This window comes from Felis catus, chromosome A2 (genome assembly GCF_018350175.1).
Source record: "Felis catus isolate Fca126 chromosome A2, F.catus_Fca126_mat1.0, whole genome shotgun sequence".
Taxonomy (NCBI): Eukaryota; Metazoa; Chordata; class Mammalia; order Carnivora; family Felidae; genus Felis; species Felis catus.
The window spans coordinates 76,619,091-76,643,121 of record NC_058369.1 but is presented as its reverse complement, the minus strand read 5'-3'; the positions used below and the strand labels follow the sequence as shown (position 1 = coordinate 76,643,121).

The 24,031-nt window shown below is 44.5% G+C and overlaps 1 protein-coding gene across 29 annotated transcripts in view; it reads right to left on the bottom strand.

Annotated features, from left to right (window-relative positions):
- Positions 1–24,031, bottom strand: part of NRCAM (neuronal cell adhesion molecule) — a 290,847-nt gene that overhangs the window by 220,267 nt on the left and 46,549 nt on the right. For all 29 annotated transcript variants that reach the window (XM_045052233.1, XM_045052235.1, XM_045052246.1 and 26 more), the window contains exon 2: positions 10,510–10,668. The gene's annotated coding sequence lies outside the window, so the exon portion shown is untranslated. The remainder of the gene's footprint in view (positions 1–10,509; positions 10,669–24,031) is intronic.

Sequence of the window (24,031 nt, the reverse complement as noted above, 5' to 3'; positions counted from 1 at the left end):
GAGATCATGACCTGAGCTGAAGTCAGACACTTAACTGGACGCCTGGGTGGCTCAGTCAGTTAAGCGTCCAACTTTGGCTCAGGTCATAATCTCATGGTTTTTGAGTTCCAGCCCCGCATCAGGCTCTGTGCTGACCACTCAGAGCCTGGAGGCCGCTTCGGATGCTGTGTCTCCCTCTCTCTCTGCCCCTCCCCAACTCACGCCATGTCTCTGTCTTTCTCAAAAAAAAAAAAAAAAGTCAGGGGCGCCTGGGTGGCTCAGTCGGTTAAGCATCCGACTTCAACTCAGGTCACGATCTCACGGTCCATGAGTTCGAGCCCCACGTTGGGCTCTGGGCTGACAGCTCAGAGCCTGGAGCCTGCTTCCGATTCTGTGTCTCCCTCTCTCTCTGTCCCTCCCCCGTTCATGCTTTGTCTCTCTCTGTCTCAAAAATAAATAAACGTTAAAAAAAAAAATTAAAAAAAAAAAAAAAGTCAGATGTTTAACTGATTGAGCCACCCAGGCGCCCCCACAGTGGATCTATTTAATCAACTGAAAACTGGGGCGCCTGGGTGGCGCAGTCGGTTAAGTGTCCGACTTCAGCCAGGTCACAATCTCGCAGTCCGGGAGTTCGAGCCCCGCGTCGGGCTCTGGGCTGATGGCTCAGAGCCTGGAGCCTGCTTCCGATTCCGTGTCTCCCTCTCTCTCTGCCCCTCCCCTGTTCATGCTCTGTCTCTCTCTGTCCCAAAAATAAATAAACGTTGAAAAAAAAAATTAAAAAAAAAAATCAACTGAAAACTGAAACAAAATTTCTATTTACATACATATATATATATATACATATATATATACATATATACACACACATATATGTATGCATACATATACTTTGTTGTTGTTGTTGTTTGTCTTTTGTTTTAAAGAATTATAGCACAGCACCTTTAGGTCAAGGTGCGATGGGACCCCACGCGCCGAACCCTCAGATCTGCTGGGCTTATTTTTGAAGGAAAGTACTATAGTGTGAAAAGCATGTATGATAGCATGCTGGAACTAGACAGAAAGCCAAAGGAAACCTAGGGAGACAGGGTTCCGGGGGAGAAGAACATCATCTGGCAGCTGTGGCAGCACAAGGCCAGGCATTCTGGCTGCTGCTCCAAGCGCTCTTTTCACCTCCACTATCCTGTCTCTGCCTCTTCGTATTGACACGACATGCCAAGGAGAAAATGCAAAATCCAACAGTTTTAGTAGTAACTTAGAAACTTCTTAGTGGCTTCCCCTTATGTTCTGACACTGAGGTCTTAAAAGAGCATTTCGTTTAAAAACCTAGTCCCATATCCACCCTGGAATCTTATCTCTGAGCAATTAATGGATTGAAAAAGTTTTTCCCCAGAGCTCCAGACTTCTTGCTGTTTCTTCCAAAGCCCTTCATAGCGATTTCACATTCATGAATATTTTACCAGTGTCCTCCCAAGATCGGAGTCTCAAAATAACTTAAATTGGGTACAAATAAATTACTCAGGGTGGTAGGCTTTAATTTATTTTTACAGAGAATATAAAGAAATGGCATATAATAAGATTGAAAATTATCATTAACATCTATCAGATTTTTGTAACATACGGAAAGACACCTATTCAATGAAAAAGGTTTATTATATTAGCACAAAGCCACATACTAAATGTATATGGACATTTTCAAAGATACTATAAGAAATCTTAGTTATAAAGACAATGAATGTGGAGGCGCCTGGGTGGCTCAGTCAGTTAAGCATCTGACTTGATTTTGGCTCAGGTCATGATGTCACCGTTCATGAGTTCCTCAGGCTCTGTGAGGACAGTGTGGAACCTGCTTGGGATTCTCTCTCTCTGTTGCTCTCTCTACCCGACCCCCTGCTCGTGCTCTCTCTCTCTCTCTCTCTCTCTCTCTCTCTCTCTCTAAGATAAATAAATAAACTTAAAAAAATCTTTAAACAAAAGAAAATGACTGTGGATACATGGTAGTGATCCATAAATACTCAGGGAAGCATCTCAGTGACTCAAGACTAAATGCTGTCTTTTCTTTCTCTGAAGATTTTTTTTAAGTGTATATTCTACCAGCTCCTTCCCATGCTTTATTGGCCAAGAGCAGAGGAATTCCCTTGATACAAACCCAACTATCTTCCTCCTTTAGGTCCATTTTCTCTTGTTCTGTCCCCTGTGAATGCGGACAAAACACGTCCAGTGTCTTCCCTAAAAAGAGCTCCATTAACTTGAAGATAGAAGGGAATTACGTATGCCCGAATCCCCCAATCTGAAACAATTCCAGATCTTTCACTTTTCCCCATAGAACTTTCTTTCCATCTCTTTAGTCATTTCAGGTTCCCTTTGGAATGCAGCCCAATTTCTCCACACATTTTATAAGGGGACTAACAGTGTGGAAGAATTATTTCAATGTGCAGGTGATGCGTCTTTCATTAACCTCCATTCTCTACCAAAGCAAATGTTGTAATAAAAATGACATAAAAATGCATTCTGTATTGGAGCCAATTGGTCAGAAATTGCTGGTGATTACCATAAAGGTATAATTGAATGAGTATTTCCTGTATCCGGGCACTGAATACTTTGCTGTCAAATCCTGGCAACAGCTCTAAGGGGTAGGGGTCGCCATCCGCATTCTTCACAGAAGGACCTGGGCTAGACTGTCCGAGATCTTGATTCTTGATTCTGACCTTATCGAAGGGCTAGATAAAGATGCATAATCACAGACCCACACATACATATGCATGGCATGGACATGTACGGTGGCTGCCAGAGGTCAAGCTTCCCTAGAGCTAGATTCTGTGATGGGGATTGCCATGCAGAGATTTTATGGGGGACAGCTCTTGGGTTCAGCATGTAGGGGAGACTGAGCAAAGGAACCAAGGCAGTGGGGGAAGCTGGGCTGTGGTGCAGTCACAACAAAAGCCCCAACCGACCCTACACATCTTACAGAGTTGTCCTGAATTGGGGCAAGGGTCTTTGGGTCCCCAAACTGGCCAGTCATTGAATGTGCACTGCCATCCTGGGTCAGGTGGTATAACCTTGAGGGAGGCAACTCTCTGTAGCTGAAGCCTGGGGACAACCAGCAAGGAGGGACCCAGCCCTGAGCTCTCTCCTGTCAACACTCCCAGAAGTTGGGCAAAGATTGTCTCTGTCCTAAAGGGGGCAGGGGACCTGGGTGGCACATCACACAGCTCAACTACAGTGACTATTTTGTTTTTTTAGTTTATTTATTTTGAGAGAGAGCAAGAGTAAGCTGCGGAGGGGCAGAGAGAGAGAGAGAGAGAGAGAGAGAGAGAGAGAGAGAGAGAGAGAATCTCAAGCAGGCTCTGTCCGCGCTGTCAGCACGGAGCCCGATGCAGGGCTCAAACACGTGAACCGTGAGATCATGACCTGGGCCAAAGTCAAATGCTTAACTAACTGAGCCACTCAGGTGCCCCTACGATGACTATTTTCTGATCCCCAACTTAGGATATGGTTTTATGTACCTATTTATGGGTTTGTAAGGGATAGAAATCACATAGCTTTAATGCTAAAGAAATAATAATAATAATAATAATAATAATAGATCAAGGCGGGGGAAAGAACCACAAATACTGCTTCGGCTTATGTGTAGGAAATGAGGAATCTGCCCCTATTCGGTCCCTTTGCTGTGACACAGTCTCCATGTGACACACACACACTAAAATGACTCTAAACAAAACATGGAAACTTTGCTAGCAAAGAAGGGACACAGAAAGGGCAGAGAATAATCTGAAATATCAGTAACACGATTATTACCCAAGTGGATAATCACCATTTTGAACAGTCCTGGTCAACATTAATATACATGTCCTCCAAATGAAAGATGTTACAAGGGATAAAAAAACAAACCCAATTAGTGGTTGTGCATCCTCAATAATTTTTTTTTTATCTTCAATCTTTCCTCACAGATTTTATCTTCTAAATGATATTAAAAGGACATAATTGCCTAGGATGGTTCTTGCTTAAAAAAGACCATACAAACAGCACAAATACTTATGCTATTGATCATGAAGAGCAAGTTCTGTTTCATTTTCCATTTTATAATGAGAACAGTCAGAAATGTTTTTAGAGTTTCAAATCAAAACTACGTATTATTTATTGTGATCTAGGTAGCCATTATGCAGAAGCTTTTAAAAAGCTAGAAAGCAAAAATGGCTTAACAGGGCATGAATTTAAAATAGATCACCAGGGGATAACGAATCCAACTTATATTGTGGGAAAATGCAAAGAGCCATTAATTCATATTATGCTGCCCGGCTATTCTATTGATGACTGCGAAAATAAAGTCTCCAGTGACCATTCTCGTTGAGACATGAGCAGCCAGATATCGGTGCAGAAGCTGGAGTTCAAAAAGTTAATAATAAACCTGAATCCAGAATAATTTCGAAGCGTGCAAACAACAAAAGGCAGTGGAGAGTGAAAATTCAAACGTAGCAACGTCATCTGATTAGAAATCCGTTGTCATTGTCCTCCACCGAAACGGTCCACAAATTGCTGATGTAGTCTATGACCTCTGTAGAGGAATTGAATTTAGTATCCAAAGTTGGTGGCTCAGCATTTCCTCTCCCCTTTCTTTTTAAAACCCCACACTACAGAAGGGCACAGGGTAACACATTTTACTGTTAAATATAATTTGAGCCTGCTGGAAGACGGCCCGCTCACAAGTGTCACCCTGGCAACTCACCTATGACTTCGGCTTTCTGATAGGAGTTGTTCCCAACTTTCCTCACCACCCCCCGCCCCCCCGCAGCACCATTCTGTGCTGTAGCCACAGGGTAAAGCGAGGGAGGGCGGTCTTGAATACCATTTCAAACTCGAACTACTTTTCTAAGTGGCAACTCCAAAGCTCACAGAAACTCTATCCCGTGCTTCATTTTTACATGATAGTGCTTGCAACACTCACTCTGGGTTCTGAGCAGAAAGCAGCCAGCCAATACCGTTGCACTGTGTACCTGGCCCACAGTAAGAGAGTTCAGAAGAGGACCCAACCACGAATCCAAACAGCAGTGGTGAAAAGACGTCACGCCCTTCCCTAACCATCATACCGTCTTGCACTCACTGTCTTCCGTGGCTCCCATGTCTGTCCGTCCCTGTTCATGCTGTCGTTCTGCCAAGACAGCCGAGCTAGGCGGAGGGCAAACCCGTCAATGTCTCCCTACAACTGTCCCCCACTTCCCAAATGAGGGGCGGTGCCCCAGCTTCCCATATCCGTGATCGACCTTTCCCACTGCAGGTTCCATCAACAACAACTGCCAAGGGTTGCACGTTATGGAGACATCGTGTTAGTATGTGTCTTTCACCCAGAGAATACAAGGGAGAGAGAAAAAGAGACACAGAGACAGGCAGAGGCAGAAAGAGGCAGAAAAAAAAAAAAAAAAAAAAAAGACCAAAACAGGAAGGCTCAGTTCTTGGGTCCTGCACATAATTGAGTATAAACTCTTTTGTTACTGGTGGCTTTCGGGATGAGTGAATCATGTTCCGTACACGCACTCTGACCACTTACAGCCCACTGGTTTCACAGCAATGACTGACCATTCTGTGAATTTCAGAGAACAATGCCTTGTCCTTGAGACCAGCTACAACTCGCATGCACGTGCCCCCATTCTAAGCTACACCAACTCAGCGTTTCCATAAATTCATTTTCTATACCTAAAACCCATTGGGCGTTGCAATGTATTTGACCAAATCAGAACTATCCCGGGCTGAAAAGAGTTGGTTTGAAAATAATTAATGAGCATCTTTTTTTTTTTTTTTTTCGGTATGAAAGTTGCATTTTCTCTAAAAAGGAGGAAATAAAACTGAGAAAGAAATAGGATGTTTCAGGAAACTGGGCTGGGCGGCCAGTAATTGCACTGTGTGTGAAAATGCCTAACACCTTGTTACTGAAAGTACCTAGTAGGGAAAAAGTGATGAATGGATGTTGAGGTGATTGTCCTTTTTTTTTTTTTTAATTTTTTTTTTAACGTTTATTTATTTTTGGGACAGAGAGAGACAGAGCATGAACGGGGGAGGGGCAGAGAGAGAGGGAGACACAGAATCGGAAGCAGGCTCCAGGCTCTGAGCCATCAGCCCAGAGCCCGACGCGGGGCTCGAACTCACGAACGGCGAGTTTGTGACCTGAGCCGAAGTCAGACGCTCAACCGTCTGAGCCACCCAGGCGCCCCGGTGATTGTCCTTTTTTAACTAGAATTTTTTCTTTTTTTTAAAAAAGGCTTCACTCCTAGCATGGAGCACAATTGTGGGGCTTGAACTCATGAACCTGAGATCAGGACTTGGATGCTTAAACCACTGAGGCAGCCAGGCACCCCCTTTTTTTAACTAGAATTTAAACATGGGTGGTGGTTTTGATTCTACACTGATCCTTCATGTCAGGAGTGGAACCAGCTTAGAGAAAACAAAAACAAAAGCCATGTTAAAACTTTAAAATCACAAAAATTAAAAATAAAACCTTGGGGCTCAGTCAGTTAAGCGTCTGGACTCTTGATTTCCGCTCAGGTTATGATCTCACGGTTCATGGGACTGAGCCCCGAGTCGGGCTCTGCACTGGCAGTGTAGACCCTGCTTGGGATTCTCTCTCCCTCTCTCTCTGCCCCTCCCTCATGTGCACACATGCTCTCTCTCCCTCTCTCTTTCAAAACAGGTAGGTAAACATTACAAAATAAAAGTAAAATAAAACCTTAATCAGAGCCTAAAATAATAAAGCCAAATCTGTTCGTTGAATATAGAGCGATTAGCCAAGGCAAATGCCATCAATGTGAACGGATTTCCTCAGTTCAAGTCTTATTATTTTAAGACATTTAGGTAACCTGACACTACAATAAAGACGTGCAATAAGAGGAAAAAAATGAATCGGTGGAAGGGGCAGCCTGAGTGTGAACAGACCAGGCCTCTGCCTCTGCCTCTTAGCATTAGGTCAGCTGCTTAATTTTGCTTCAGATTCATTTCCTTATGTGTAAAAATGCAAGTGATAGATCAGCTGTTCTTTAAAGCTTCTGGAAAGTCGGTAGAGAAACAGACTAGAAATAGTAAAAAGGGAGCATTTTGTGATCTTCCAACAGGTCTTAAGGGAAAAAGTCAGTAAGCTAATCAAGGCCACAGTAATCAAATAAAATTCACTCAAAATAGTACTATTGTCAGTATTATTTGAATTTAAAATTTTTAGCCATGCCATTCCCTCAAAGAAGGCTCTGAGTAACGTCTGACTCGGGGAGACGTCTCTGAAACAGTGCAGCCTCTGTTATAACAGGCTCACTTAATGACGTTCTGGATGATGCTGGGAAAACCCAAAGGAAGGGACCCTGATGTACCCTGAAGAATGTGGGAAAAATCCTGCTCAGTCCCCCATAAGCCAAACTCAAGTCTGCGCAGAGCAATGAAAGTAAGGAACAGACAAGAAACCATGATTTCAACAGAAAAAGAATCATATTTTGAAAAGCAAAGCTTGTTTCTTAGATAATTTCTGTAAATACCGTGAATTAAAGTGGAGAATGGCACTGGCTTGTAACTCCTAAATTTTATGGGTTTCTTTTAAATTTATTTTTTATTTATTTTGAGAGAGAGAGAGAGCATGAGCAGGGTAGGGGCAGAGGGAGAGAGAGAGAATCCCAAGCAGGCCCACTCTGTCAGTGCAGAGCCCGACACAAGGCTCGATCTCACCAACTGTGAGCTCATGCCCTGAGCTGAAATCAGGAGTCGGACTCTTAACCGACTGAGCCACCCAGGCATCCCAAATTTTGGAGTTTTCATTGTTTTTTAAATACTGGTTTCGATTTCCTTTCATCAAACTGACAAAGCCCCCACATTTGTCCCTAGGAAAAAAATCCCCATTTATTCCACTAAGAAGACCAACAAGCAGAGATACAAATGAAATGGTAGGCAATGTCAAAATGAAATGGACTTTGAGAATGCAGCGAGTTGTGTTTTAAGTATCTGAATGAGTAATTTTTTTGCTGAAGGACGGTGCACATATAATGTTCTCCCGGCATCAGATGTACAACATCGTGATGCAACAATTACATACGGTACGAGACGCTCACCAAAATCAGTGTGTTACCATCTCTCACCATACAACGTTATCATAATATTATTGGCTGTATTCCTTATGCTGTAATTTTCATGATCTATTTATTTTATAACTGGAAGCCTGTACCTGTCAATCCCCTTCCCCTAGGTCACCCACCTCCCCACATTCCCCCATCTGGCAACCGCCAATTTATTCTCTGTATCTGTGAGACTCTTTCTGTCTTTTTTTTTTTTTTATGTTTCTTTGCTCATTCGTTTTGTGTGTTAGAGTCCAAATCTAAGGGAAACCATATGATGTTTGCCACTTTCTGTCAGACTTCTTTTGACAGCTTAAGTACCAAATCAAATTGATAGTTCACAAAAGATTTGTAACGATCGCCTCTAGCTCCCAAATCAGTGTTTCTAGCCTGGAACCCTCCCCTAACCACCACACTTAGTAACTTCCAGCTGCCCAGTGGCCTTGTCTATCTACATGTCCCATGTATACCTCAAAGTCCTTTCCTCCCCAAGAACAGGTCTGCTTCCCTCCCCTAAATTCCTAAAAATGTCACCAGAGTCAGAAACCTGAGAATCCCAGGCCCTAATATTTCTCACTTCCAAGGCCCAAACTATCACCAAATCCAGCACAGCCTAGCTCTTTCAAAGCTCTCTTCCTCTCTGTTCCTCACTGCTTCCTCCCCAATGTCAGCCCTCCCATATCTTTGCCAGGTCAGTGCAAAACAAACCTTTCTTCAATCTTGCTCAACTCCAGCTGTCCCTACACTCTCTCCAAGGCAACATACCTCAAATACCAATGACTGGGGTACCTGGTGGTTCAGTCAAGCAGCTGACTTCAGGTCAGGTCCTGATCTCGCGGTCTGTGGGTTCGAGCCCCACACTGGGCTCTGTGCTGACAGCTCGGAGCCTGGAGCCTACTTCAGATCCTGTGTCTCCCTCTCTCTCTGCCCCTCCCCTGCTTGCACTCTGTCTCTTTCTCTCAAAAATAAGCATTAAAAATTTTTAAATTCCAATGAATGCCATCTTTAAAAAGATTTTTTTGGGGGGCGCCTGGGTGGCGCAGTCGGTTAAGCGTCCGACTTCAGCCAGGTCACGATCTCGCGGTCCGGGAGTTCGAGCCCTGCGTCGGGCTCTGGGCTGATGGCTCAGAGCCTGGAGCCTGTTTCCGATTCTGTGTCTCCCTCTCTCCCTGCCCCTCCCCCATTCATGCTCTGTCTCTCTCTGTCCCAAAAATAAATAAACGTTGAAAAAAAATTAAAAAAAAAATAAAAAATAAAATATTTTTTTTTGATGTTTATTTATTGTTGAGAGAGAGAAAGAGCGGGAACAAGAGAGAGACAGAGAGGGAGAAGGACACACAGAATCCAAAGCAGGCTCCAGGCTCTGAGCTGTCAGCATGGAGCCCGAAGTGGGGTTAGAACCCATGAATGGCGAGATCATGACCTGAGCTGATGTCGGATGCTTAACCAACTAAGTCACCCAGGCTCCCTCCAATGACTGCCATCTTAAAACCCCTCAGTGCTTACACACACACACACACACACACACACACACACACACACACACACCTTTCATACCCTGTGGTTCAATAACCGTAACAACTTATTATTCCGCATGCAGATTTCACACCCGCATCCCGCTGCTCCTGTCTACAAGACCCTAGGCCACTCCACTAGGCCAACTCCTATTCATCTTTCAAGGGCCACTTCAGGGGTTACCTCCTGTAAGCAGCCTGCTTTTTACACACACAGTCTCTGGCCCCAGGCTGCCTCAGCTTCTGTTGCACTCCTTAATGCAGTCTCAGTATACTTTCATCATATTGGAATTGGTTATCTATTCATGTGTCTGTCTCTTGCACATGACAGATATTCCTTGGAGGTAAGGACTCACCACCTCTGCTCCTTGAGATCCTTGCAAAGTTTACGGAACCATATTAAAAATGAATCAAACCATATAAAGAAAAACAGATTGGAGGATATAAGGGTATTTTGGAGGATTCCACATAGTCATTGTCTTTCTTACTTATGCAAATAAATCTTCATGGTTTACAAAGTGCTTTCACTGAAGTTGTTTTGTTTTGTCCTTAAAACATTCCTAAAAGGCAAGGTAAGGCTATTATGAAGGCTCTGAGAGACACTAAATACGTAAGAAAGTCTTTTGAGAAGAGAAATGTTATTGATTTCTCAAGGTGTGCGTGCGTGTGTGTGTGTGTGTGTGTGTGTGTGTGTGTTCAAATAAGTCTTCTTAGATCAGAGCCACAACATCAAATAAATTCCTGTTCTGTCAAAATAACCAAGTGATTTCCTTCGTAACTACTGAAAAAGTCTCCTGAAAAAGAAAAACTCTCAATTCTAGACAGAGAGTTTTCAATAACCTGGTCTCTTATTCACTCTTTTCCAAGAAGTAGATTTTGGAAGACAGAACAGCTAATTTAGATTTCTAAAGACAAAGAGAGGACTGATTAACTCTCACCTTCAGAAGATCCACTGGGGCCCACAGTCTCCTGAAAGTTTCCCTGATGTGTGAAAGCTGTCCTTTCCTCAGGATGATGCCAACAGCTGAGAGCAGCTTTGGCCAAAGTCTTCAGCAAACAGGGGCAGTGGGCGCTAAGGAAGAACACCACAAGGATTCCTGAGAAAGAAAAGAAAAGAAAAAACACAGAACAGTGTAAATTGTTTTGGGTTAGTTAATTCTATTAAGCTGATATTTCACTCTACCTACCACCTTAACATCGACAAGGGGAACTTAATACATCTTAAATTCCGTGATTCATTTTAACCACACAGTTCTGCACTTAAGACCATCAATGTCTTAAGACTTTAAGCAATTTAATGGCAACAGCAATGAAAACAGGTAACATAATTCCAATCACATCTTAGTGTAGGATGAAAGCCCGAGTGACCCCTAAACAGCAGGAAACAACTGTGCACACAAATTAGAGGGGTGGGGGGAGAAGGCACTTGATCTTATTCTATTCTTATACTTCATGAGAACACCATGTGCTTTATAATCACATCGACACACAGGCTGTGGCCAGGAAGAATCTAACACCGACAGAAAAGAACAAACAATGAAGAATGAAGTATTTGATCAAGGTTGACGATGTCAGAGAAGAACTCAGCAATGCAATTACATTTTAGAGGTGGCTTTGAAGGCGGTAAGAAAAGAAGGCATCTGGGAATAAAGAGAGTTGCTAAACACACTAAGAAAACAAGTGTAAGGTTAAGGTAGAGCTACACATAATGAAGCCTTCGTTAATCGGAAACCAACTAACAGAAGTACTCAACTACTGTGTTTGTTTAATGCATCACTTTTATGAGAAAGGGTAAAAATCGCAGAAGGGAGCATTCAGAAAACCTCTTTAAACCAGAACTTGGGGGTCAGTGTGTAAGGAGGAGAGCAGAGGCCAAGAGCGCTACACCTGCTCCCAGCACTAATGGTCTGACCTTGGGCTTGCTAAGTGCTTCTCTACCCTGCGGGCACTTTTAACGATACTCGGAGAGCTTGTAGAAAGTATCTCTGGCTTGCCTCACCCAGGCCAAATAAATCTTCGACATGAAATCAGAATCTCAGGTGGGATGGAGCCCGAGCACAGGCATTTTTTCCAAAGTCTGAGAAGACGGCTCATCTAGCTCTGACATTCTGCCTCGTCCCCATGGTTTGCACCTGATAATTCAAGTTTGCTTAAAATATTATTTTTAATGTTTATTAGTTTTTGAGAGAGAGAGAGAGAGAGAGAGAGAGAGAGAGAGAGAGAGAGAGAGACTGTGAGTAGGGGAGGGGCAGAGAGAAAGAGCCTGAAGCAGCCTCCAGGCTCTGAGCTGTCAGCAGAGCCCAATGTGGGGCTCGAACTCAGAAACGGCCAAGTCTTGACCTGAACCACCCATGTGCCCCTCAAGTTTGTTTTAAAACAAATACAATTCAGGGGCGTCTGGGTAGCTCAGTCAGTTAAGTGTCTGACTCTGCATTTCAGCTCAGGTCATGATCTCCCAGTTTGTGGGGTCGGGTCTGGCATAGGGGCTCTGCACTGACACTGCAGAGCCTGCTTGGGATTCTCTCTCTCCCTCTCTCTCTACCCCTCCCTGCTCGCTAGCTCTCTCTCTCTCTCTCTCTCTCTCTCAAAATAAATAAATATTAAAAAATAAAATGAAACAAATACAATTTAAATTAATAGTATCCAAAGTTTAAGACTCTATAAAATCACATGGTTGCCCAATTTTCAAGAAGGGACTGATGCCCTGAGAATACGGTGATGTAGGTAGGGTCCAAGCAAAAGAACACCACTAGGACAGAATCAAGTCTTTAGGGGAGGTAAAGTCGGATCCTGAGCTGGGGCTGGACTCCATCTCTCCCAGGCCGGGCCGTCTGACCGGGAGACATGGAGTCACATGCTTGACCGGGGATCGAGGCCACGGGCTCTCTGGGCCCCCACTCCTTACAGAACAATAGAGATCAAAGCTAATCCTACTTGCTAAGTTACAGTCCTTCATATGAGCTGGACATCGTGCTTCTAAGAAGTGCTTTAACCCAAACAAACTTCTCGGACCTCACTACTGGTACCGGAAAAGTTTATTTATAATTTCTAAGTGAGGCAATTGAAGCCCAGCGAGGTCAGGCTCAGCCCCAGGATGGAGGAAGTCGAGAGTTCACAAAGCTAGTCTCTCTCCTAACCGTGGGCCGGCGGGCGGGGAACACAGTGACCCGCAAGCCGCAGGCGAGGCTCCTCTGCTCTGGGTCTACTTAGGCGGCGCTTGCCCCCGCGCATGCGCAGTCGCACCCTGGGCAGTGGCGCCTGAAGCATCCCGCGGGCTTCCTGGTGGCGGCAGAACTCCTCTGATGAAATCCTACTTCCGCTGTTCCTGCCAGGAGTAACATGGTACGGAAGGATTTCCATTCTCCCTGCACAACACACACACACACACACACACACACACACACACCCACACCCACCACACCACACACACACACACACACACACACACACATCTACGCAGACCCACACACACACACACACACACACACACACACACACACACAACTATACCACACGTGTGCGTGCACACACTCCCGAAGACTTAATGACACTATTTTGAGGGACGTCAGCTTGGGCAACTATCTGAAGAGTCACCACTGAAATCTGCCCTAACCGCCTCAGGCCCTCACGAATATGAGTTCAAAGCCTACCCGAGGGGTATCTGGACCACCATTTACAATTCACCGAAACGTTACCGAACGTTTAAATATTTTATTTAAGAGGCTGAGGCAAAAATACTACTGTTTCTGACACCTCAGGCATATTCCAATTGTACGGTGGCAGAATTACCTTAAGTTTAATGACAATGCAAAAAGAGGGTTTTCATTAGACACGTCTGGGAAGACATGAAAGAATGATGGTCAAAATACAAGCACAAAATTTTGGGAATTGGAGGGGGCCTCGACGGTCACTGTATCCAACCACCCATCTGCCTATGTCCCTGTCCGTTTTAAGGGACTCCGTATGGAGACGAACGTTGCTTCCTGCAGCTTTCACTCATTGGTCTCAATGCTGGCCTTTGGAGACATATCCAGATTTGCATTCTGATGTCAACTGCCCAACCACAGCCCGCTGTTCTGAAAAGCAGGGATAAGTTGTGGTTTTAGCAAGGCGGCCGCTGACTGGATACCCCTGAGTAACCCACAGAGGCTGGCGGAGGGCCCATGAGGTGGCTCTGTGCAAGGGTCTCGCCCCAGAAGGGAGACGATGATCAGCCAAGTCCATCAAACTAGCTCTCTCTGGGATCTGGAGTGGACATCAGGTGTCAGAGGAGGACCTCCCGACTATGCAAAGGTAAGCAGAAAGGCCAAAAGAGAAACCGTGAGAGAGAAGAGTCATGCCTGAAGTTGCCTGACCCTGACAGCTTCCCCCTTTCCAGACCCAGGCAGGGGAGCTGAGTGGCAAGTCCCTGCTCCTTAGGGCGCCCTGAGTCTCTGTTCTCCACAAGTCCAAATGGGCGGTACGTGTGGAATAAAATTATAGCACCTCATTTCCCGGCCGTTCTTACCGCTGTTTATCAGCTTGACAATGAAGATCTCCCTTATCGTTCTGTAGGTATTGTTGTCAAGACCAACTAAAGGCTTTATTTTTACCCCATTAATATTGCACCTTTAAAAATGGAGCTCATTATTCCAGCTTGCCAAAAATTCGCGACCTCTCAATTCCGCCCCTCCAAAATATTTGTTCTGCCTTTCACCTTCATGCCACCTGCAAATTAGACAAGCATGCCATCCAGAATGATGTTCATGCTATGATAAGAACACTGAATAAGACACTACTTCACAGAGCAAACAGTGGTATGGAAAACAGCAAAAACCAGACCGGTCAAGAAATAAAAATGAATGTAGTTTAGCGTTGAGGTCATTACTTAAAATTAATAATTCCCAATTCTCCAAATTGACTGCAAATCATCTGTAAGATATGAATAGCTATGTAAACTGACGGGACCACGCAATTCATCTGCTGGATAAAGGTTTTACCATTTCCTTGGTAAAAAAAACGCAAAACCCAGAAGGACTAGATTTCAGCATCATTAGAGAAAATTAGGCCATAGTTGCGATAATTGGCAACATGAACTTTGTAGTTAGAATAATTACCTGTGCAGCAGACCAAGAAGTTATGTTTGAGAAACATATTGCAAAACCAGAGCCACGTTAGTTTCATCCTTCCCAGAGGCAATCATGGAAATTAGCAGGCTGTCATTTTAGGTCATCTGGTATACCCCTGCCAAAGTGAAATTGTTCTCCAAAGATCTCAACTGCTTTGTCTAATTTAGCTTTCAGGAAGCCTCATGGGATCTCTCCTTAGAGTAAAAAGCCCCACACCGAAGAGCTCTTTAAGTTCTTGTGTCTGCTTTTCTTAGTTTTTCTGTCTGTACCCTTACGGTCAGACTGTCAAGCTCCAGTCTCTCATGGTGGTCAGTGTGCCCTCCTGGAACAACCCAACCCGTCCTCACTGCTCTACCTGGCTACCCCTGGTCGTCCCAGGACTGACTGTGTAAATAAGACTGGAAATCTTCAAAGGGAGGGCTCCTTGGGCCTGTCTACAAAGCAAACACACGAGTGTGTGTGTCGATTTCCCGCCATCTCTGTTGAAGACGCAGAGGCCTTCTTGCCTTGCTTCTTTTTTCTCAGCTGTGTCGACTTGTGACACTGTTCTTTCAACAATTACCGTCTGATCCACTGGGGTCAAGGTACTGCCCTGCAAGCCACAAGAAACACAAAGACAACTAAGCAGCTTCTGCTCAAAGACAGGCAGAGATGAGAGATAATAATACCATCTTGGGTCGTATGGCATTTTGTGGTTTAGTTTTCACAAAAGTAATCTAACTTGACACGGAAAAATAGGTATTTTTCTTGCCATCTTATGGATAAAAATAAAGGTTGAGCAAGGTTGGGCCAGTTATCGATCATTCATTACAGCTAGTGAGCAGCAAAGCCAGGACTTCACAGAGACGAGCTTTGGGATTCCTAGTCTATGTTACTCGCACAACCTCACAGGTGCATTCATTGTTCACGCAGATCGAATGACTACCCACCAACATACATTGAAAGCTTACTCCATACTGGGTACTTTGGACATGTATTTGATCCATATATTCAATAACAACTTTCCGAGGTGGGCATTTTAGTGTCCCACCTAATAGGAGGGAAAAATGAGAACGAGGCACAGAACGAGAACTCATGGCCCAGCGTCGCATGGCTAGTGGGTGGCAAAGAGTAATAGACACCAAGAGAGCAGTGCCACCCGGAAGAAATGTGGAGGAAGTCACTGGATCTGTTGCTAGGAAGGACGCTGAGAAAGTTTTGGAACGTTTTCTAGCGTTTCCAGAACAGTGAGACTTTTCTTCTCTTGTGAGTCCTGTGAGAAGACACTGGCATGGGAGACGAGAAAAAGATGGCAGTTCCAAGAAAAGAAGGAAACGTGGCGCTCCCCTTTCCCTCTGCTGTGGCCACGGGCACAGCCCGACCAGAGTCACCTGATGGGACAGAGAACTGCCAACCCGTGAATACCATTCGCCACTTTCATGCCTGCGATGTATATTTTCTATTATTTTAAAGTCTTTGGACAGATCATGTTGGTTAAGCAAAGCAGAGAGAAGAGACCCTTGGCATTCATGGCCTCATGTGTGTGGTGGTGATCTTACAGTGACCGCCTGGGAGGCTCATGGGATGTGACTTAGCAGTTTGCCGGGACACCAGTTTGAAACACGCAAACTCGCTAGCTGCTCCGTACTCACACCTCAGTGCAGCTTCCTTATTCTGAGCCTGATTTCAGGTTTGAAAAGAGGGAGCCAGTAAGAAAGGATGTGCGCTCCAGTATTCAGTGAGAAGCTTTCATGGCCCACAGGAGGGACTAAGAGGTTCCTACACAAACTCGTTAATCCTACAATAATCCCACAATGTCGCCATTATTATACAGATTTTCTACGTGGGCACACTGAGGCACAGAAAAGTCCAGTGATGCATCCCGAAGTCAGAGAGCTTGTCCATGTCCGAGGATTTGACATGCGGTCTGCCTAACCTGGGATTATCCTAACATGGGATTTGAATGTGGTCTGCCTAACTCTGTGCTATGGCATCCCTCTTCGATTTCTGCTGATGTCATTGAACAAGCAAACAAATACACAAAAACTTTGTGAGGAGGGGAAGACACTAGCCGAGACATAAAACCTCAGTTAATGTTGGAAAGCCAGTTAACTTCAGACATGAGGGCAGACAGTCCCTGACTTACACTGGTTCAATGTACCACTTTTTGATTTTACGATGGTATGAAAGCAATATGCGTTCAGTAGAAACTGAACTTCAAATTTTGAATCTGGATCTTTTCCTGGGCTAGCAATACGTGGGACGATCCTCTCGTGATGCTGGGCAGCACGTAGCAGCTCTGTGGGCCGTGGGATCACCAGAGTCAACAAGCCCCACATTTGTAACCATTCTGTACCCACATGCCCATTCTGTTGGTCACTTTAAGTACCGTATTCACTAAATTACATGAGATATTCACCACCCAATCACCAAACAGGCTGTGTGTTAGATGATTTTACTATCAGCTGATGTAAGTGTTCTGAGCACACGCAAGGTAGGCTACAGGCTAAACTGTGCTGTTTGGGAGATCAGGTGTATTAAATGCATTTTAGACTTAGGATAGTCTCAATTTGCGATGGGTTCATCAGGACAGAACCCCACTGTAAGTCGAGGAAGATCCGTATATGCCAAAAAAATAAAAAATAAAAATAAGGCCACAGCACGCTTAGTGGAAGTATGCCCCACGGGAAAAGCCAAGCACCTTACAAACTTTCCATATTCTTGGATTGAGAGATGACCCGAGGTCGTAGAAATCAGTCGCCATAAGGCCTGCTGTGCTCCCGCGAATTCAGAGGCCAAGGGAGAAATGGGTCAAAGAGAGGAATGTGTCTGGCCTCACAGCGCGTGAAGCGTGTGACTGACACACATGCTGTGAAGTGCCAACAACGTGCAGGGGAGTCTGGAGGTGGGAAAAAGCACCTCTGGCTGGGATGGGCCATAAACACGGCCCACCTCCCTGAATCGGAACTCTAGGGAGCAGCGGAGATGTGAGCACGTTTGTGCACCATGAGGACAGAGGGATGGATAAGGGAGACCAAGATGGCGGCCAACCACCGGTGGCCAGAGCGCAGAGGGTCGGGTGCAAGGGACGCGCACGGGGCCTCGGGGAGTCCCTGCTGTACTTCAGCCACTTAACTTCAACATGAGGGGTGCGCGGACCCATGTCAGGTCTTCCCCCACGTCGGAGAGAACACTCCTTCGAAATCAGTTTTCAAGAACCGATGCCACAGCCCTTGGGCAGAAACCTGCTTATTTGCATATCGCCCAGTCCTCTTGCTAAATAACAGTTGGAGTCAAGTCAAAACGAAATGAAATGCCAACACCCTTCAACAGTAACACAAATGCTCTGCAACCTCGAACTTGAATTTAATAGAACATACAAAACAAATCTGCTTTGATGACTCTGAAAAGCAACTGAGCGAGTTCCAACTTGAGCAGGGGGTTTATTTATTTTGTGTCGCTCCTGTCATTATTCAGATCGCTCAAGAAGCACTTAGCGGGTGCCTACAGGGTAACGCACAGGAGTTCGAAGCAGGAATGCTAATGGTTTTTATTTTTGTACTTCATTTTAACTGGATTGTTTTAGGCAGTATTTGATTTTTATCTGGGGGAAACTTTGACAGCTGATTTTTAGCGGCATTTATTAAGGTGGTTTCGCTTTTCGACATATGGAAAGTACAAGAAAATTAAAGGAAAGAAATTAAAATGGTATGTTGTCTTCCACCACCAGAAATAAAAATTGTCAGGACGCCTGGGTGGCTCAGTCGGTTGAGTATCCGACTTTGGCTCAGGTCATGATCTTGCAGGTTCATGAGTTCGAGTCCCATGTCAGACTCTGTGCTGACAGCTCGGAGCCTGGAGATGCTTCAGACTCTGTGTCTCCCTCTCTCTCTGCCCCTCCCCTGCTCACGCTCTTTCTCAAAATAAATAAATAAATAAATAAATAAATAAATAAATAAACAAACAAACAAACATTAAAAAAATAAAAACTGGCCTTTATGTCTTATGAGTGTTGTTTTTGTCTGTATGTATGTGTGTCTGTATACATTTTTCAATACAGAAGTAGTGTAATACATTATGCACTGATTTAGTAACCTGCTGTACCCACCTAACAAAATGAACATTTCCCCAAGTCATTAAATATCATACAAGATCAATTTTGGTGTCTGGGTAATAGTCTACCATATAAATAAGTCATATTCATTTAATCAATTCCCTAGTTTTGGCCATTAATGCTATTCCATTTGGCTGGGGTTTTTGTTTTTTGTTTTTTGGTTGTTTTTTTTTTACATCACTTTCTAAACATGTATCATTTTACTAGCACTGGCTGAACAGCAGTCAGCAGAGTTCTTACCCAGTTGATTCACAGAGCATTAGTCGATTACAAAGTTCCATCTGCCTCACTGGGATCTGTGATCCCCTGACTGCAGTCCCGGTGCCTTAGAGAGCCGGCACACATTCCTGGTGCCTTAGAGAGCCGGTTCCCCCTGGCTCCTTCACAGCCCTGCCCCCGCCCCTTGCTGTACATCTGTGGCAAGGAGTAGTCTGCTCCATCACGTTAGCTCAGATTACTAGGAAAAGCTTGCCTTTTCCAACGAACGTATCAGAGCAGGACCCATGGACAAACGGTCCCCAACCCCAGGCTATGTGTGGAGACCGTCCTTCCGGGGCAGAAAGAGATTTTGAGGGAAACACTGTTAGCCTGACATAAAAAAATAATAATGTTTCTCACTGTCTTGTTTTTTTGTTTTTTTTTGTTTTGTTTTGTTTTTTAATATATTTTTTTCCAACATTTATTTATTTTGGGGACAGAGAGAGACAGAGCATGAACGGGGGAGGGGCAGAGAGAGAGGGAGACACAGAATCGGAAACAGGCTCCAGGCTCCGAGCCATCAGCCCAGAGCCTGACACGGGGCTCGAAGAACTCACGGACCGCGAGATCGTGACCTGGCTGAAGTCGGACGCTTAACCGACTGCGCCACCCAGGCGCCCCTCTCACTGTCTTGTTAATGCGACTGTATCTTGTCTCAAAAGAGACAATGGGCTAGACTGGGAAATTATAAGTAACTAGTCTCATTGACGCTGTTATTATTAACTGTTAGATGAGAAGACACTACAAGTTACGTGCCTTAAGCAGCTCATGATTTTGAGCCTTTATGGTGGTCGTTCTCAGCCCTCCTGGTTCTTGGGAATCCAGACAGTGCCGTGGTTGCCTTGATTACGGTGATGGATGCACAGGGGAATATGTAAGTCAAAACTCCTCGGACTGTCCATTTTAAATGGATGCAGTTTGTTGTATGTTAATTACACCTCAATAAAACTGTTAAAGAATTAAGACCGTCCCTCCCCGCCCCCCACAAGCGCCCAAAACCCACATCTGGAATTCTGATTTAATTGGTCTTGAGTGAGGCTCTTAATGTGAAGCCAAGAGCGATTGCTCTAATTATATACTGGGGACGAAGACAGCACTTATCGTGGTGAGCGCTGAGTAATGTACAGAATTGTCAAATCATTATCTTGTACACCCGAAACTAATATAACACTGTATGTTACACAATTCAATTAAAAAAGTAAAAAAAAAAAGTGATTCATTATACTTTACAAGTGCAAAAAGAAAAAATTGATACATTGATGTGATTCATCCAAAATTGATAAGCATCTTTTTAGAGACCTAATTTTGTCACGTTCGAGTGCAAACAATAACAAATCTGTTTTTTTTAAAGTGCTACCCAGCAAAGAAACTCAGAGGCTTTAATAACGTTCAGTAGTTTCTTAACCAAACTTTTAAGAGCCTACTGTATACTAGGTACGACTCTAGGCAGAGCATAAATCATGCGTATGCGTGAAACTGGTAACTTTCTATGAGCCCAACATTCTCTTAAGTGGATTTAAACTAAATTCACAAACTAGTTTAAACATTTATCTAATAAAAGCTAAGCATGGGAAATGTAAAAATGAACCTGTTCTGGCCCACGGCACAACCACAGATTCTCGGTGAGAGCAGCTCCTATCCAGGAGATTTTGCTGTATTTGCCAAGCCGCTGAGCTACCCACAGGCTTTTAGCAAGAATGTGGGAAAAGCCGTCCCAGAAAATTGGAAGCTTCCTGCCAGAGGGCACCGGCATCCCCTCCTGACATTTGAGGCTCTATGCCAATGCCCCACCCATAGATACCAAGATAGCTTCACATCCATAATAAAATAGCCAAGGCCTTTCATTAGCGAAAATTAATATTCAATATTCACTCACATATGTCTTTACTCTGTTATTAATAAGAAACTTTGAGCATAATTAGTATTGGCTTTGAGCGCACTTTAGAACTGCACCCAGCTGGAAAGGGGCCATGGAGGATAGGGTTTCATTACTCTCCAAGGCTGAACACTCCCTCGAAGGGATTAAAAGAAAAAGAAATGGAACCGTTCAGGAAGAAGTGGTCTCCTTGAGTTACCTGAGATGACGGTGTGTGGCAGTGGGGACAGGACTGTGGCTGTCAGCGACATGGCCCTTCCCAGTCCCTTGTCCCCCCCACCCCGCCCCCCACCCCCGCCAGCCTCCATGATGCACTGCAAAATGAAATGTGAGAAATGAAGCCTCTGGGTCAGGGGACGTCACACATGGTTGGTGTGACATGTCCAGAGAGCAGTTCATGGTGAGGCAGGACGCGGAACACCTGGCCAGGTGAAAAAGGAGAATGAAGAGCACCAGGATTTTCCAACAGACGCAACCCGTTGCATCAGGGATGAGTGTGTGAACACCGGGCAGGAAATCAGGAGTAGGGCTAGCGTCGGTAAGTGCAGAGCAGTGCAAGAAATGTAACCTGGGCTGAGGTATGACTTCCGGACTGCTGACCACTATCAGCACATCAGCTAAAGTGAAGAGATACTGGACTTGTTTTTGTCTCAGTAGAAATGGATGAGATAGTTTACATCCTTTATGGGGGAAAAAGGTAAGATCAACTTGCAACTTACTCGCAAAACCAGCCTTTCACAGCTCCCTCCTCCTAACAGCCTGTGACAGCTACACTCTTCCTAAAACCTGGGGATCCCCTCCAACGCTTCCTCCCCAGATTTGCCATCTCTCCGACACCCGCTTTGGGCCTCTTTACATCCATGCCTGGATCACACTTCAATTACGTTTCTCCTCTGACACCATCTCTCACATTATGCCAGTCTCCAGGTGCCATGTTTAAGGACCAGATCAGCCCATCTTCGTCCCCGTACCCAGCTAGGGGTCCAGGAACAGGGCATTTTCTGGAAGGGGGCACAATGCCTTAGACACAAACACACACACACACAAACACACACACGCACACGATGTTCTAAGTCTCTCTCTTATGAGAGACCGTGAAGATGAGAAAATCAATTTTAACATAATTTCCCCAGGCAAAAACAATCCTCACAAATCACAGAAATTGTGAATACAAGGGTAGGTTTATCTTAACTTGCCGTGTAAAATAATATGCACAGATTTCTGGAGGAAACCTAGATTCTACACTCTCCATATCATAATTCCTGGTTCTCACCACCAAACTCAAAACCAAATGTGTGTGTGTGTGTGTGTGTGTGTGTGTGTGTGTATGTGTATGTGTGTGTGTATATATATATATGTGTGTGTGTGTGTGTGTGTGTGTGTGTGTGTACACACACATGCTGTCTGTTATATCCTTCTTCTTAAAATGCAGTATTTGGTTGATTGAGTTCCCACTAAACCAAGGCAAGTATGTGTCCTACCTTTGGCTTATTTCTACCACTACCCTGGATTGGTTTTTGTTTTTATTCTTATTTTGAGAGAGAGAGAGAGAGAGAGACGGAGGGAGAAGGACAGAGGAAGAGAGAACCCTCTGTCAGTGCGGAGCCTGATGTGAGGCTCGATCCCATGACCCTGGGATCATGACTTGAGATGAAATCAAGAATTGGACAACTAAGCCACTCAGGTGCCGCCTGGGTTGGTTTTTAAATCATTACAAAAAGCAGAATTCTTTTAAAAAATTTAAAAGTAAAGGCAGACTCACAAGCACCTGCTCAACACATAGATTTTTGACTCCAAAAACCCCCAAATCTGTGTAGTCCTACATTGCATTTTAGTCTACCTGCTACAACCAAGTAGACCCCGAATTTCAAGTTAACAAACTTTATTAAAGTATAGACACACAAATACAAGCCGATGTGTACATACTAAACAGCCCATGATCAAATTTTGGTCTGTTTTCTCGTCATATGATGTACGTGGCTCTAACTGTATGTCAACCAAATGTCTTATAAAGAAAAGCCCCCTTTTTAAATTTTTTAAAAATGATTATTTATTTTCGAGAGAGAGGGAAACAGAGCAAAAACAGGGGAGGGGCAGAGGGAGAGGGAGACACAGCATCTGAAGCAGGGTGCAGGCTTTCGGCTGTCAGCACAGAGCCTGATGCGGGGCTCGAACTCACGGACCGCGAGATCATGACCTGAGCTCAAGCCCGAGGCTCAACCGACTGAGCCACCCAGGCGCCCCGCCAAGAGAAAAGCCTTCGTACAGTGATTTCAGTGTACGTGGATACTCACCATACAGACTTTTACACCATTACAAGCCATTTCACAAGAAGACTGGCAGGTCATTTTCTTGGAGAAGATACGAAATTCAAACAGGAGAGTGCTCTTTAAAAATCTGACGGGCTTCCAGGAGTAGAGTGGTTGGCAACCCTCACGGTACAGACAACTCCCCGGGGCACTTAGAGAAACAAGCTGATGCTTGGGCCCCATTCCCAGGGACTTAATTGGTCCAGGGTGGGGACTGGGCCTTGATCAATTTTTAAAGCTCGTTCTAATGTGTATTAGAGGTAAACCTTCCCCCGAGGTAAATTTTACTTCCATAGAGTGCTAAGAACTTTGTAAGGAGCAGAGCAGTCCAAGGAAAGAACAAGTTACCTCATGGGGCGGGGGCGGAGGGGTGAGTCCTGCCTTACACAGCGTATGTAGAAGGAGGGGTTATGTGTCTGAGCCCCGATCAGGGATGGGGCAGAAAAGGGTCCTCGGCGCTTTGAAACCGATTTTTTCTACATACTCGGTCCACCCAGGTCAGTATTTAAATTACAACAAGAAAAGAAAAATGTCTCATTTGCAATGTCATGCTTACAACAAAGCAGTTTGTATAAAAATCTTTCATCGTGTCCACAGAAAACTTGTTAATCTGCACCATAAAATCAAAATGTTTTTGTTTCCAGTATTAACCTATTTAAAAAAAAAATCTGTCTTTGCACAATGAGTTACATTATTACATTTCGATTTTCTTATACTCTTTTCTGACTTTCTACTAAAAGGCTTTTTTAGGGGCACCTGGGTGGCTCAGTTGGTTGAGTGCCTGACTTTGGCTCAGGTCATGGTCTCACGGTTCAC